The sequence below is a fragment of the Lasioglossum baleicum genome, chromosome 4, assembly GCF_051020765.1.
Source record: "Lasioglossum baleicum chromosome 4, iyLasBale1, whole genome shotgun sequence".
NCBI classification, from domain to species: Eukaryota; Metazoa; Arthropoda; class Insecta; order Hymenoptera; family Halictidae; genus Lasioglossum; species Lasioglossum baleicum.
In genome coordinates this window covers 18,881,557-18,894,627 of record NC_134932.1, presented here as the reverse complement: position 1 = coordinate 18,894,627, position 13,071 = coordinate 18,881,557, and the positions used below count along the sequence as shown (strand labels likewise).

The following is a 13,071-nucleotide window of genomic DNA, read 5'->3' as shown; positions in this document are numbered from 1 at the left end:
GCAGAGGCAAAGAGGGGACAGCGACTGCACCGTTATGAAATGATAACTCGCGTTAGCGCAGGCTTTGCTGTAAGAAAGCGGTGCCTAGTTCCTTTGTGTTGTGCGATTTTCTTCGTGGCGTTCTCCGACAGAAATAGGTGGATGCTAAGCGAGCCAAACTTGCGAGCAGGAACCGTGCCAAGATTCGACGATCCTCCAGCCGCCGCCGCCTCGGTTTAACCCCCTCGCATGCCGCGGTGTTGTTTATTCGAATTTCGAGCTAAGAACAATCTCCGGTGTTCGTGTTTGTCTTCCGAAAACGGGAAACTCGATCTACCAATACCGTATCTGCCCGGACCCGATGATATAAATAACTGAGGTAGGCTAGAATATAATATTACTTCTTGTTATTTTTTATTCTCGTCGAATGTTCCCCAATTTTAATATTTACAGGAAAGTTCTATATAATTCAATAAAATATAACTGTCGTCCTTTGTATCCAAGAATGTTCTTCCATCTTGCAGTGTTTCTATTTTGTTTTAACATTTATTCTTGCGAATAACATCATCAGTGGAGTCAAAGGAAAAATGCAAATGCTTTATGACCGACCTAACACATGATCCCATTTACTCGAGACACCCTGTACAGTAGAATAACTGTTTATCCAGCATTCATTACGACACCCCGCTGTATTTCCCGGCGGCAGCGTAATTTCGGTCATTGTTTAACCGACAATTAAGGGTATCAGAATTCACCTCTCGCGCACGTTTCCGATCTACACCCCGCGAGAATCTCCTTGCTGTGTACTTATTAGGGTACGTCGTTATGTTAGGAGCGCGCGCAGACAGTTGCGTGTGCGCGCAGGGTTTCGTACACGCGGAAACGCAACACGCATCACGAAAGTCTCGCTTCGCTGTGATACTCGAGCCTCGGCGCGAGCAATCGAGGCGTAAAATCGAATGGATTGAATTTCTGTCTTGATTCGCCGACTTCATTACTACCCTTACACGCGTACCCGATGTATATGTATCCGGAGCACTCGGTGCATTTACCCGGGTGGCGCCCACCCACAGCTACCCCTACCCTTCCTCATCCCTTCGTGACGGGGGCACGAAGGGTTCTTCAGGCTGTATGCCCAATCGCGAGGGCTCATTCCGAACGACTCGTCTCGACGAGTTCGACGAAGGAGTCACGGTTAAAATTGAGACAGAGCCGAAGAGGGTTGAACGGTCGCGAGTACCTAGTCGCAGGGCAAGGAGGGTTGAAAAGAAAGGGTATTATCGAATGGCGAAGGGACGGCCGGAGTCAGGGTTAGGCTCGGGATGGGAGGCTTCTCGAGAGCAGTGAAATTGGATAAGAGAAAGTGAAGGGAACGGCATGATGAACGAACGCCGAATCGAGGAGGGCGACAGGGTCTTAATGAAGTGCGACATCCATCTTCTTTTATGCGGCGCTAGATTCGACGCCCGAGTGGGCTTCGACGCCGCGTTCTTTACTGATCCTTTAACCGAGGGGCCTCTCGACACATCGTAATTAAATCAACCGATATACAACACCGGGACCTGGCTATCTCGCAGCTTGTGCAGAAGGTGTTTCGCGACTGCGAGGTGATGACTGAACATTTTGTGGAATAGGCTGACATGTTTGATCACGACTTGCCGATTCTACTTCTTCTAAATATGAACCTCTACTTTGTGTTGCTTTATGTTTCAAGACATTTTTAACATCTTACAGAAACGTATAATCAGATGAAATGGTCAAACGTGCCCCTAAACCAAATTGAATGGTGATCATACCATTTGATAGGACCATCAAAGAAAACCTTGTGTGGCAAGTTTCAAGTCGACATCGCCACCACAAGGGTAGTTATAGGATAAACAGGGTTTTATCAAATTATGCTCAACTTCTTTTAATCAACCAAAAATTACGAAAAAATTCGTGTGATCAAAAATAAATTTGGTTTGGTGGCACTTTTGACCGTCCGACTATACCCATCGGGGAACATTTCAGTTTCTTGGAATTGATGCAGACAATTTCTACTTGTTATTCTATTATCGTTTCGGACAGTTAAAACCATAAGGAATTGATGTAAATTGCAATGAAACCTTCTACATATGTACTTGTGACTCGCGTCGTTTTGCCTTGTGATCATTAATGTGCGATCCTCTCTGGAGGATAAAATTAGTATATTCCGATTTCGGGACTCTTGAAACTAGCGCAAAACTGTCTCGAGGATATGAGATACGACACGAGCAACGTCTCAAATGTTTAGTGACACGGTATTATGTCATCAGATTCATGAATCTTATATGAGATCGTGTCTGGACTCAAATATTCTGAAATTATAAGACTTCAGTCTCCTGGAACATGATACAGGTGACTTTGATGTTATTGCAATGAATCTAGATGACTACAAAACTGTTGTAGATCACTCGTAGGACAAAATTCGGATAACTGGATGCAACAAAGATAGCACTGAATCGAGTACAACGTGAAACCTAAGAGACTCCATAAAGACCTAAGCAAATCCCATATATGTTTATCAAGTAGCGAGAGTAATAGAACGCTATACAAACGATTCTACATGTCTTGGCCAAATAAAGAGGAGAGTTCATGCTACAGAAGCTAAATACGTTATCCGACGTATGGAAGGTAATACCATAGATCTCTTGAAGCCATAAAAGCAGCTGCAAAGTTTCGAAAGTTAAGTTGCGTTCGAATGATACTGCGTATCCCGAGTGTTACAAAGGGCTGAAGATGTTTCGAAGATCCTACGATGTTCGAGAAGTTCGGAGAATTTCAAGTATCTCGATGAGCCCTTGGGGTATTCGAGGTGTCAAAGGTTCTTGCTTTAGGGATTTCCAGGCCCTTCGATCTTCTTAGAGTTATGAAACCTTTGGCAATCCCTATAGTTCTTCCTATCCTCAAAACTGCTACGCATCTTTGGGACTGCTAGAAATTGTGAAACTCTCCGATAGTTTGGGAGCCCTTAGAATTCCGTGATAACATGCAAATTCTTGGGACTCCCTAACATCGAACTTTTTGATGCTTCAAGAACATCCAGAAAATTTTGATATACGTAGCAATAACAGCAATCTGTATCGTTCACTACAGGAAGGGGGCATGCCCAGAAAAATAATTAATTTAGTATTATATTGTCTTTATTATTTCATTTTGTGTTTATGATTTGACATATTAAGATTTGTCAAATATTTTTAGTTCTTGTAGTACTTGTTAGTAGATGCTTTGTTCCGGAAGAGCGTGAACACGTGGAATGAAACGAGCTAGCTTTAAATATTTTACGAGTGTTTTTGTACGTAGTTTTAAATGGATCGTCACAAAATTTAATCGACACAGGTGGGGGCTGTCGTGCAAGAGCTCACTGCAAACCCAGTTCCATCATCCCACCGAGGTATGACGGAAACGGCACTTAAAACGTTCACTGCCGCATAAGTCATACACAGGATGTCCCACACAACTGGGCTAAGTTGTAACTTTCGTAGATTTCATGGTCGCCACTGCTTTATTAGATGGAACTTTTTAATAAGCACTGGGTTAGTACTGTCTCACCGGTACATCTAATCAAGTGTTACTTATTAGTATATTCGGCTATATTTTAGTATATTCTAGTATAGTGTAGTATACATTCTCGTATATTCTAGTACAGGGGTTCTTAAACTTATGTAGTCTGAGGCTCCCCTCTTGAACAACATTTTTTGCGGACCCCATTCCAACCCCAGGTATTTTACGTTGTTCTTGAGACTTAATTTCTGGCTCAATAATCTCATAGGCACTACGTTATAATAAATGTTGGTAAAAATGTATTTGCAGTTGAATAAACATAATTAAATTTTTACTAATTATTGTTTAGTTATGTTAATAACTAGTTAAGTAACAACAAATACAGAGAGTCTTGGCCATGTAGGATTTTTATTAAATGAGTCATTTGAATAAAAGCGAAAAGTTGGGGGGGGGTGTAAAGTTAATGTCAAAATTGTTTCGCGGACCACAGTTTAAGAACCTCTGCTCTAGTATATTCAGGTATATTCTTGCTTATTCTATTATATCTTCTATATTTTTGTATTTTATAGTACTAAACACACACATAACTTCCAAAAATAAGCCATTGTCGCCCGAGTACCATATCATAGTTATTCGATTCGCCACTCGCACAGTCAGTTGATCCTTTTCGGTGGGGTACACTGCCCGTTGAAAACTAGCAGCAAAGCGAATAGCCTAGTGCCAGCAGTGAACCCTCTACAGATTGCAGTACTTGGCTCTCCGTTTCGTAACGGTGTTGGGGCGCAATTCTCCAGCAGCAGTCAACGCGTTGCAGCTAAGTGCAAAACGTATACAGCGAAGTCCCTAATTCCATGCCCGTAAACTCGTGCCTGGTAACAATATGCTCGCTCAGTGTCTGACGGTTGATACATTCCCGTTCGTAGCCCTTGCTTGTCGAAAGCCAGCTGGTAGCCGGGCTCGATGGATTCAATTTCGTTGTCGTCGTATACATACACCTCTACACGCGAATGGAAATGCGGATCGGGTCCGATTGGTCGGCGTCACTTTTCTCTAACGATCTGGTCAACATTAGCGACGCTGACGGGAAATAACGTTGAACAGGTCGAACAGTTCGAGCCTCGATCAGCCAGGATATCGACTTCTCGTGTCTGCCTTCCGTGCCCACTTTTCGGCTCGACTTTTTTTTCGCGTTCGTTCGATGCTGTCGAGCAACGATGAAAGGGCCACGGAAACGGAGAAACAAAAACGCGATCGGATCAAATACCGACGACCCCGGCGAATACATTTTTTCCTTCGTTCACGTAACTCTTTCGACTCACCTTTTAATTGTCCCCTTCTTTTGTGTCTCCATGCGTCAAAACGGCGTTCAGTCTACGTTTTACCCTTCCCCGTTTTTCTTTTTTTTTTTCAACGTCGGATCCGAGGTTTCCAATAAACGACCGACTTGTTTCGGCTACGTTCCGTGGAGCGATATTTTTTCGCCCTGTTTTCCACGCTTCTTCGTCGCGCCTCCCCTCGTCGCCATCCTGGTTTTTCCATCCTGACGCCGGAAGCACCTGGTCCTCCGCGTTTCCACGATCATTATCGTCCACCTAGGCCGTCCTTTGGATTCGTTATAATTCTATTTTAATTAAGCGTTGTTTGCTCCTTCGATACCGGTTGTTCCTAGATAGCTAAATTTTTCGGGTTGCTAAGCTTTGCATATTGAGTTGGGAATTCGTAGCGGTGGGCGGATATCTTTCTCATATCTGAAAGGTATAATTAACCCTTAAACTGTAAAGGGGGGGGGGGGGGTTATTTGTGTCCAGACGGATTTGAACTGGTACTATTTACAATGTAAAATATTTCAATAAAAATTGTCTGTCGAAAGTATTGTGATAATCTCAATTTAAGATGTTTGATGGTACCATATGAATTTTTCCCGATTTGTGTGAGAACTATTACCGAAGCTTTCTAATTATAATTTTAATTGGGAAAGAATGCATATGAATATAAGCAACATTTTATTTTGCAATATTTATAGAATCACATCCTGCAAGTAACATTTACATAGTTTCTACAGTTAAAGTGAAAACATTTTCTTAAATATTCATTCAAAACAAATGAACATGTTAAAATTTCTTGGACAGTCCGCAGCTTTGAAAGGATGGTTCCCTCTTTCGGAGAATGTAAATTGATTTTTGACTTTAAGTTTCACTAAAATCTTTCGAAAAGTCTGCGACAATTGTAGGTGTCATCGAATAACTTGCAAAATCTCTAGAGACTCCAAACGTTCCCGAGGATTCTGGGAGTATCTGGAGACCCTCTACAGGAACTCCAAGGATCGTTAAAGGTTCTTGGAAATTTTTTAGAGACTCTAAGTGTTACAGAAGGCTCTTGGCAGATTCCCAGGGACTCCGAATGTTGCTGAAGGCTTTCGGACGGTCTCTTGGGACTCACAAGTCGACTGGAGTTTCTTTGAGAATCCATGGGACTTCTAAGAGTCGCTAAAGGTGTTCTTCTTCTAAATTTCTAAATCGAGCCCCTGATAACCTTTGGAGGTATTTCAGAATACTTCAAGAGTTTATACAAACATCTCGAGGATCTCTAAAAAGATCTCTTCAAAGATTAGTAGAATTTCTCCTATCCAGTACTGTTAGATGTATGCAGAAGTTTTTCTCGATCGTTCATTTATAATGTCTTACCATTATAATTGTTACAATCTTCTGTACACCATCTGGAAACCAGACACGCTGTAGCTTCGAGCACCCAACCACGCTTAGCCCGAGAGACGACAATTTTAGGCGATTTATGGCAGGGGACTGCATCGAAGGTACCCATGGTCGAACAGCAATGCCAATAATCTAAGTGACGACGACAGCTAAACTACAAAAAGTCACATAACGGGTCCAATGCACAACGCAAGTCTCTACATAAGACTTCCAGAAATTGTTGCTGTCATTTCCCTGTTTTCTCAGTCGACTACCTCGCCTGCTACGTTTCGCGTAATGCATTCATAGTCGCGCAAATCACTGTCCTTGGTATTTGACTAGATAGTGTAGCACTTGAGCCGACATTATCGTGTATCCAATCTGCGAACGCAACGGCCACGCATCCTGTTTTGTCCCCGCATGGATCACGCGCTACACTTTGAATCTCGGAATCGTCAAAGCCCCGCGTGTTATGTCCATTAAAGCCCTGGAAATCAAAGGCGGACATAATTTAATGCCGTGACCTGGCGACGACGCGCCGAGGATCGGTCACATTTCGGCGGAACGTCCGATAGTGTACACGTGTATCTGTCGACTACGTTGTTAGCCGAAGCACCGCGCCGCCGGTTGCGTTAAAACCGGTTAGTCGCTGGGTTAATTACCTACCCGCAAGATCGATGCCGATTGTGTCTCGATATTACGCGGGATGCGTGTGTGACACTCATATGCCGGGTGGTTTCTCATTACGTCGTCGATGAACGGTCCGCTTCATCCCGATCGCAAGCGCGCTGCACAGGACGTTCATTGTTCGCTGTCTCTCCTTGTACAGTCGCCTCCAATCCTGGACCTGCACACGTTCATAGGGGAGAGGGGACACGATCCTGCGATCGTTTAATTGGTCCACTATACCTGCTTCCGTCTTGTGCACTGTCAGTCGATCATTGCTGCGTTGAACTCTTGCGTAATTGGATAGCGGGGACGAGGTTGCGGTTTTAACAGGAATCGAAAAAGTTAGGGAACCTTTCGGTAGGTTCTGCTTAACCTTCGGACGACGCACCATTCTTATAACTATACAGGCTATCATTCTAAAGTGTAACCTCCAAAATGTCGTCTTTAATTGTGACACGGTCAGTATCACGTAGAGGTTGTCTTCTTCGAATGTGATTTTCTCTCGTACATATCTCTATATGTTAATTGATCCGTATAAATAGACAATATATACTAAAATTCAGGAGTTCTAACTTTAGTTTGAATAGAACATACAAAATATAACAACAAGAATTTGTCTACAGCAGGATTAGATATTTCAAAGAAACTGACGTATAAACTGCACACAGATAACAACTGAACATCGATGAATTCCTTGCCTCGAACAGTGTAACGCAGCAAGATATAGCAACTACCCTCAACTAACTCACAAGTTTCTTTTATAATACAATACACAGCGTAATATCAAGAAGTTTGCTCCTTACGAAATCAGCTCGAGAATTTCAAAGGCACCGCGAGCTTTGCAAATTAACACTTCCCTTGATACACTCGCGGCACAACTCCATTCCGTTGAAATATTCGCAGTGGAACATAAGGTGAGTCGCGCAAAGAGCGTAACTAATTACGTATTAGGTGTACAATTAAATCTCAGCACTATGTTAGCAGTGGTACCACCAAAATAGCTGTTGGAGATTGAATAATACCAACTTATTGACGCAATAAAATTTCACATTTAAGTGATAACCTCAAAAAATTCACCTTGTGTTTGAGGATTACAATGTCGCTTGATAGGACGTATATTAGGCACTGGTTGCTTTCTGCATTCTAATTGAAAGAAGTTTCCTTTTCCGATTAATAGAATAAAAATTGTGTCTGTTAATTACAAGCTACAGGAGCTGCACAGACAAATTCTTTAAATGTTGTCTTCCATTTGATCTATCAGTTTTTGTTGCAAATGCATAAAATCCGCAGTCTACTGATTAAATTCGTCGAGGAGCACGTGCTAGGTGCAGGATCCTCGGCGCAGAGAGCGCGGAACATCATCCGGGAATGGTTTGACAGGTAGAATGATTCAAGACGCCAGCGCAGGACACGGCCATTATTAATTTCTACGTTTTCCCAGTCGTGGATACGTCTTGAGGATTCTTCAAACGAGTCGGACAAAGACGGAGGCCCGTTTCCCGACTCGCGTTCCATCTTCCCGACGTTTTCCTCTTCATCTTCCGTCCGGGAGGGTCGGTACTTGCGTAAGACGAGTTAAACATAACTCCCGTCAACTGTAGCCGGAACAAAACAAACAGAAGTTACTTCCTGGGGTTGGCCGCTGCGACGGAAGTGCCGGGGATCCTGCGGCCCTTTCCCTCCGTGTCTCGCCAACCCCTTCGCCACCCTTTAGATACCCCGCGCTACACCCCATCGTCACGCCGGGATTAACTTCCTTTGCCGGGGCGAAATTAAATTATCAAGTTTTCAGCCCCGGAGATGGTCGGCCCGTCCCGCTTATCCCGCAACTGGCCCCGGATGGGGCCGAGCTTTAATCCGATTGCTTATTTAAATCGCCGCGGCTTGCAAATATTACCAGCCCGTTGAAAGGGGTTCGTCACTTGCCTCGTTCATGGACACCGTCACCTCCCCCGAATTTCATTCGATTTCCTCCTGTAAATATGCAAGTTCGACCAGGGAATCGAGTTATCGCACACCCCTTGACTTTTTACTTTGACTCCTGGATAATTGGGGGCAACTTTGTTTCAAATACGTACATGTCGAACGGCGAGTCAAACACATGGTGGCCAACGTTTCATTTAGTTGCACGCGTATTTATGGGGGTATAAAGGTCGGATTGGAGAGGGGGTACAGTAGGAGAATTGAAGAGTTCTGTGCAAAAGGGAACTATATCACAATAATAATATTTTGTGGGATATTAAGGCTTCCACAGAAAGTTAACTTTCAATATAAATCTCACAAATAAGACTACAATTTTTGTATTAAACTTAACATAAATTGGCCATTCAGATTTCACTTTCTGAGCATCGTGAAAGTATAATACTAATAGTTTTAAGTAGACACTGGATCTTTATGCAAAGCAAAAATTTTCTTCCTGAATTGCAACAAACTGGAGTGAGATAGAAGTTTATTTTCTTTCTGAATATGTTTAATAGGTTGAAAATAATATAACAGTATTTTCAAATTCTTCTAATATTTTTACTGTTTTAAATTACACCTACTCATTTTTGTCGTAAATGCATATAATCCGCTGTCCAGTTCTGAGTGTAGAATTACTTGAAGTACAATTTCTCTGCAACTATATATGCATCTGCTATTTTAGATTCATCTGGAAATAAAATTATTATTATTCGATAACATGTAATGATATGCAGTCGGTCGAATTATATCGTTACTCAGTCTCATCAATTACGAATAATTGTATTTACAACATATATTATTTCAAAACCAAGAAATTTGCGGTTGTATCATTATCATAATATCATTGTACATTAATTTGCAGATCAAGTCGAATATAATTAATCTGTGCGGACTGTTGTCGTAATTACGCGAATTTAGACAATAATTATGCAAATACCAGCACTTTAAATATTGTTCCCGTGTTTCGCAATGTGCATTTCAAAAGTAAGAGACGTCTGCGCTCACATGCTTTTTCATAAATTACCAGATGCATATGCTTCTATATGAAACATATTTTTTGCAAGCATGTTTATTTTTTGGAGCTCGCGCTTTTAAGTAATTTTCAGAGGTTTTCACCTAATTCGGACGTTCGTTTTAAGTTCGCGAGCGTCAAACACCCACGCAATACCAGACATTTCGTGTCAATCAATGCTGGTTGACCTATTCGTGCAAAAAGCCCCTATCATGCTTAGCGTTGTGTACTGATAAGTAATCGTTCCAGCTATCGTTTACAAAGCTCAGACACGATCAGAAACAATTGCTCTATAATTCTTTCTCTTGTGTACTTAGCAGTTTAACGACTGTGCTGGCATATTAACTTTGAAACGGGGTCATATGTACAATTATTTCGACGATATCTTGTATCTATATTAATACATTTACTGTACACACATGTATAAAAAATATTATTTATTTAGTGTCACATCCCCCATTGCGGTAACAATGATCACTATTATATGTGACCACATATCAAGATAGTTTTGCATTATATTCTGTTATTATAGCTGTGGATTGATACTATTAGGCATTTTTAATGAAAATCTTTTGTATACATCTTTGGGATAACAGGAAAATGTCTGTTCTATATACTGATCCGTACAATAGCAAAGCAAATCAACTACAAAGCAGAGGAGATCCTGCTATTTATGAATTTTATATGATATATATGGGATCGTATTCGATATGTAGTTTTTCTACTTTTTAACACACACCAGCAACAAACTTCTAATTAAAATTGCATCTTGCAATTTTTCTTACTTAAATCTACTATTTTCAAACATAACTAAATTCTTTATTCTTATTTTTTATAAATCCATTCAATAATTCGTACTTATTTAAGTTTGTTAACTCACAGTATATAAGTATTATATATCTTTATTTCGACCAGTTCGCACAGTGATTTCTAGTTTTTTATTAGCTGTGTATCAGCTGTTTACTTCGGTAACAAAGTTCATAGCTAAAGCAACGTGTCCTTTCCATGAACAAAAATATTATCATATAAAATTACAAGGCTCTGGAATACCATGTTCTGTGTTATCGTTTTAAATAACAATATGCATAAAATTAATTTGACTTGCTCTACCGAAATTGCAAAACCGTCACACAAGTGTGACTGTTGGTAGCGAACGTATTATACATATACAGTTAATCGGATCAACGACAGCAAATGTAGCAGCCAGATTGCTCGATCATGCGACTCTGTCTGTACTAGCGAGGGAGTCCTAGGAAAAACACACGGTTAATCGCGTAAGAGTAATTCTCCGTTCGATTAGATCGATCCGGACGCGTTTAACTTTCCAATCGACGACGTCGCCTCTCGATAATGTCAGAACCGAGGCACCGACCTTCCCGGGTTAAATAATGGTTTTCGGCCATGGGGTGAATATAACTTAAGGGCACATTCATCCTCGTAAACGTTGGACTTTCGGCACGATCCATCACATTGATGAATCGTTCACACCAAATGGATTTACTGCGACTAAGGGTTACTCTGCGCTAAGAGTGCTCCAAGTTGGAGAACAGTCAATTCCGCATAAGTAACCCATCGAAAGGGCATTTGTTTTAACGGGGCTTAATGAAGGATCTTCTTAACGATCGCCATTGTGCCTCTCAAAAAGTTGCTCCTCTTCTTAACAAGCGCCGGCGAGCATTAATCATCGAGCGTCTGTGTGCTTAAGGTAACTGCGAACCACTATCTGTGCAAAGTGTCTTGTGCGGGAACCGGGAACATAGTGGTTCTACATCCTAAGTTGCGCGTAGATTCGTTTATGAAAATGACTGGTTTCAATCTCTTGGTTCGCTAGAACAGAACCTGTCTAGTGCGTCTGATCATTGTTCACCGTTTCTACTTAACACAGTGTAGTGAAATGTGGGTATTAATTCTTTTGTTTAATTGTATTTTTTGTTTATTTGTATTTATTATTTATTTGTATTTGCTAGAATAGAAGCTCTGTATCGTGACAGATCATTAGTTGCTGTTCTATTTAACGCAGCCCGATAAAACACGTGTACTAGTCATGATTAAAAATCGCCGTAGACACACTACACCGTTCTACTGTGAGAGCGATATCTCAACTGAAACAAGATCACAGTTGATCCCATTTGGTGGGTCCATTATTTATGCATTGGATAGCTTCTCCCCAAACCCCAGGTCCTAAAGTGTCATCTATCCTAATAAGCTTTTCGAAGATATCTTGCATCAAAGTAATACGAAGTCAGTCGAATCTCTTCCCGCTATACTGTCCCCAAATCTATGCAGAGTAGCCACCTAGATTACCTGGACCGAGTGCATTACTGAATACGGAATCTACGAATTCCGCTCATGCTCCCCAATCGCATCAGCAAGTTCCGCCAAAGACGCGTTCCGAATCGGTCAAGCCGGACCTCGGACGTACACGGAATTCCCGCGATTTTCGCGATCGACGAACTAACCGTGGCCGGTCGCAATCCCCTGCGTGACGATTCCGTGCACGTCAGTTCGCGAACACCTCGCCGAGCCGGGCTGGACGTCTGAAAATTGCTCGTCGACGAGGACGGCGTGAAAGGTGTGCAGCCGATGTCACCGGCGAAACTGCTGAACAACTTCACTCCATTCTCAGGCGGCGAACTAGCGCGCCGCTGGATGCCTAGACCTGCCGAGTGCAATGCACAGACCCGGGGCCCCAGACCAGATACTAGCACGATACGACAAAGTCAGGACTCTCTGTACGACAGTTTGGGAGCTCGTGCTCGGGATGTGTCGCGGCTCAGGGCTATCCGGAACAAAGGAGGACGGCCTGGCGAGAGCAAAGGAGCGCTGCTAGAACCTGCGGGGGACGGAGGAATCGACGGGAACGTATTACCACGACGTGTCAATTGTTCCAGAAGACCGGAAACTTATTGCCCGTTTCGTAATCCTGCGCTGGACATAGCCGGCCAGATGCAAGCCGGTTTCAAGGACGACCCGCCTCCCCGTAGACTCGAAAGTTCTCCAATAAACTGGTACACTTCGTACCGGCTCCCTCTTATTACACGCTCGTTTCCGTCACTTTCGTGGCTGACCTGAACTACTTCAAAAGGGACAATCTAGTTCGACGCTCGGATGCCCGCTCTTATGTTTCGTTCCAGTTCGGTTGTACGATGTGTACCGGATAGACCGTTATTGGTAGCCCAGCGAACACTGTCGCCCGGTAATAACACTTCTTAAAGAAGAGCGATCAGAGGTGCCAGC

At 42.5% G+C, this 13,071-nt stretch overlaps 2 protein-coding genes across 6 annotated transcripts in view; both read left to right on the top strand.

The window, feature by feature from the left end:
- Positions 1-13,071, top strand: part of LOC143207819 (agrin-like) — a 580,688-nt gene that overhangs the window by 47,386 nt on the left and 520,231 nt on the right. The gene's annotated exons all lie outside the window — the stretch shown is intronic.
- The window catches only part of LOC143207824 (uncharacterized), a 171,803-nt gene that overhangs the window by 148,274 nt on the left and 10,458 nt on the right, over positions 1-13,071 (top strand). The window lies entirely within an intron of this gene.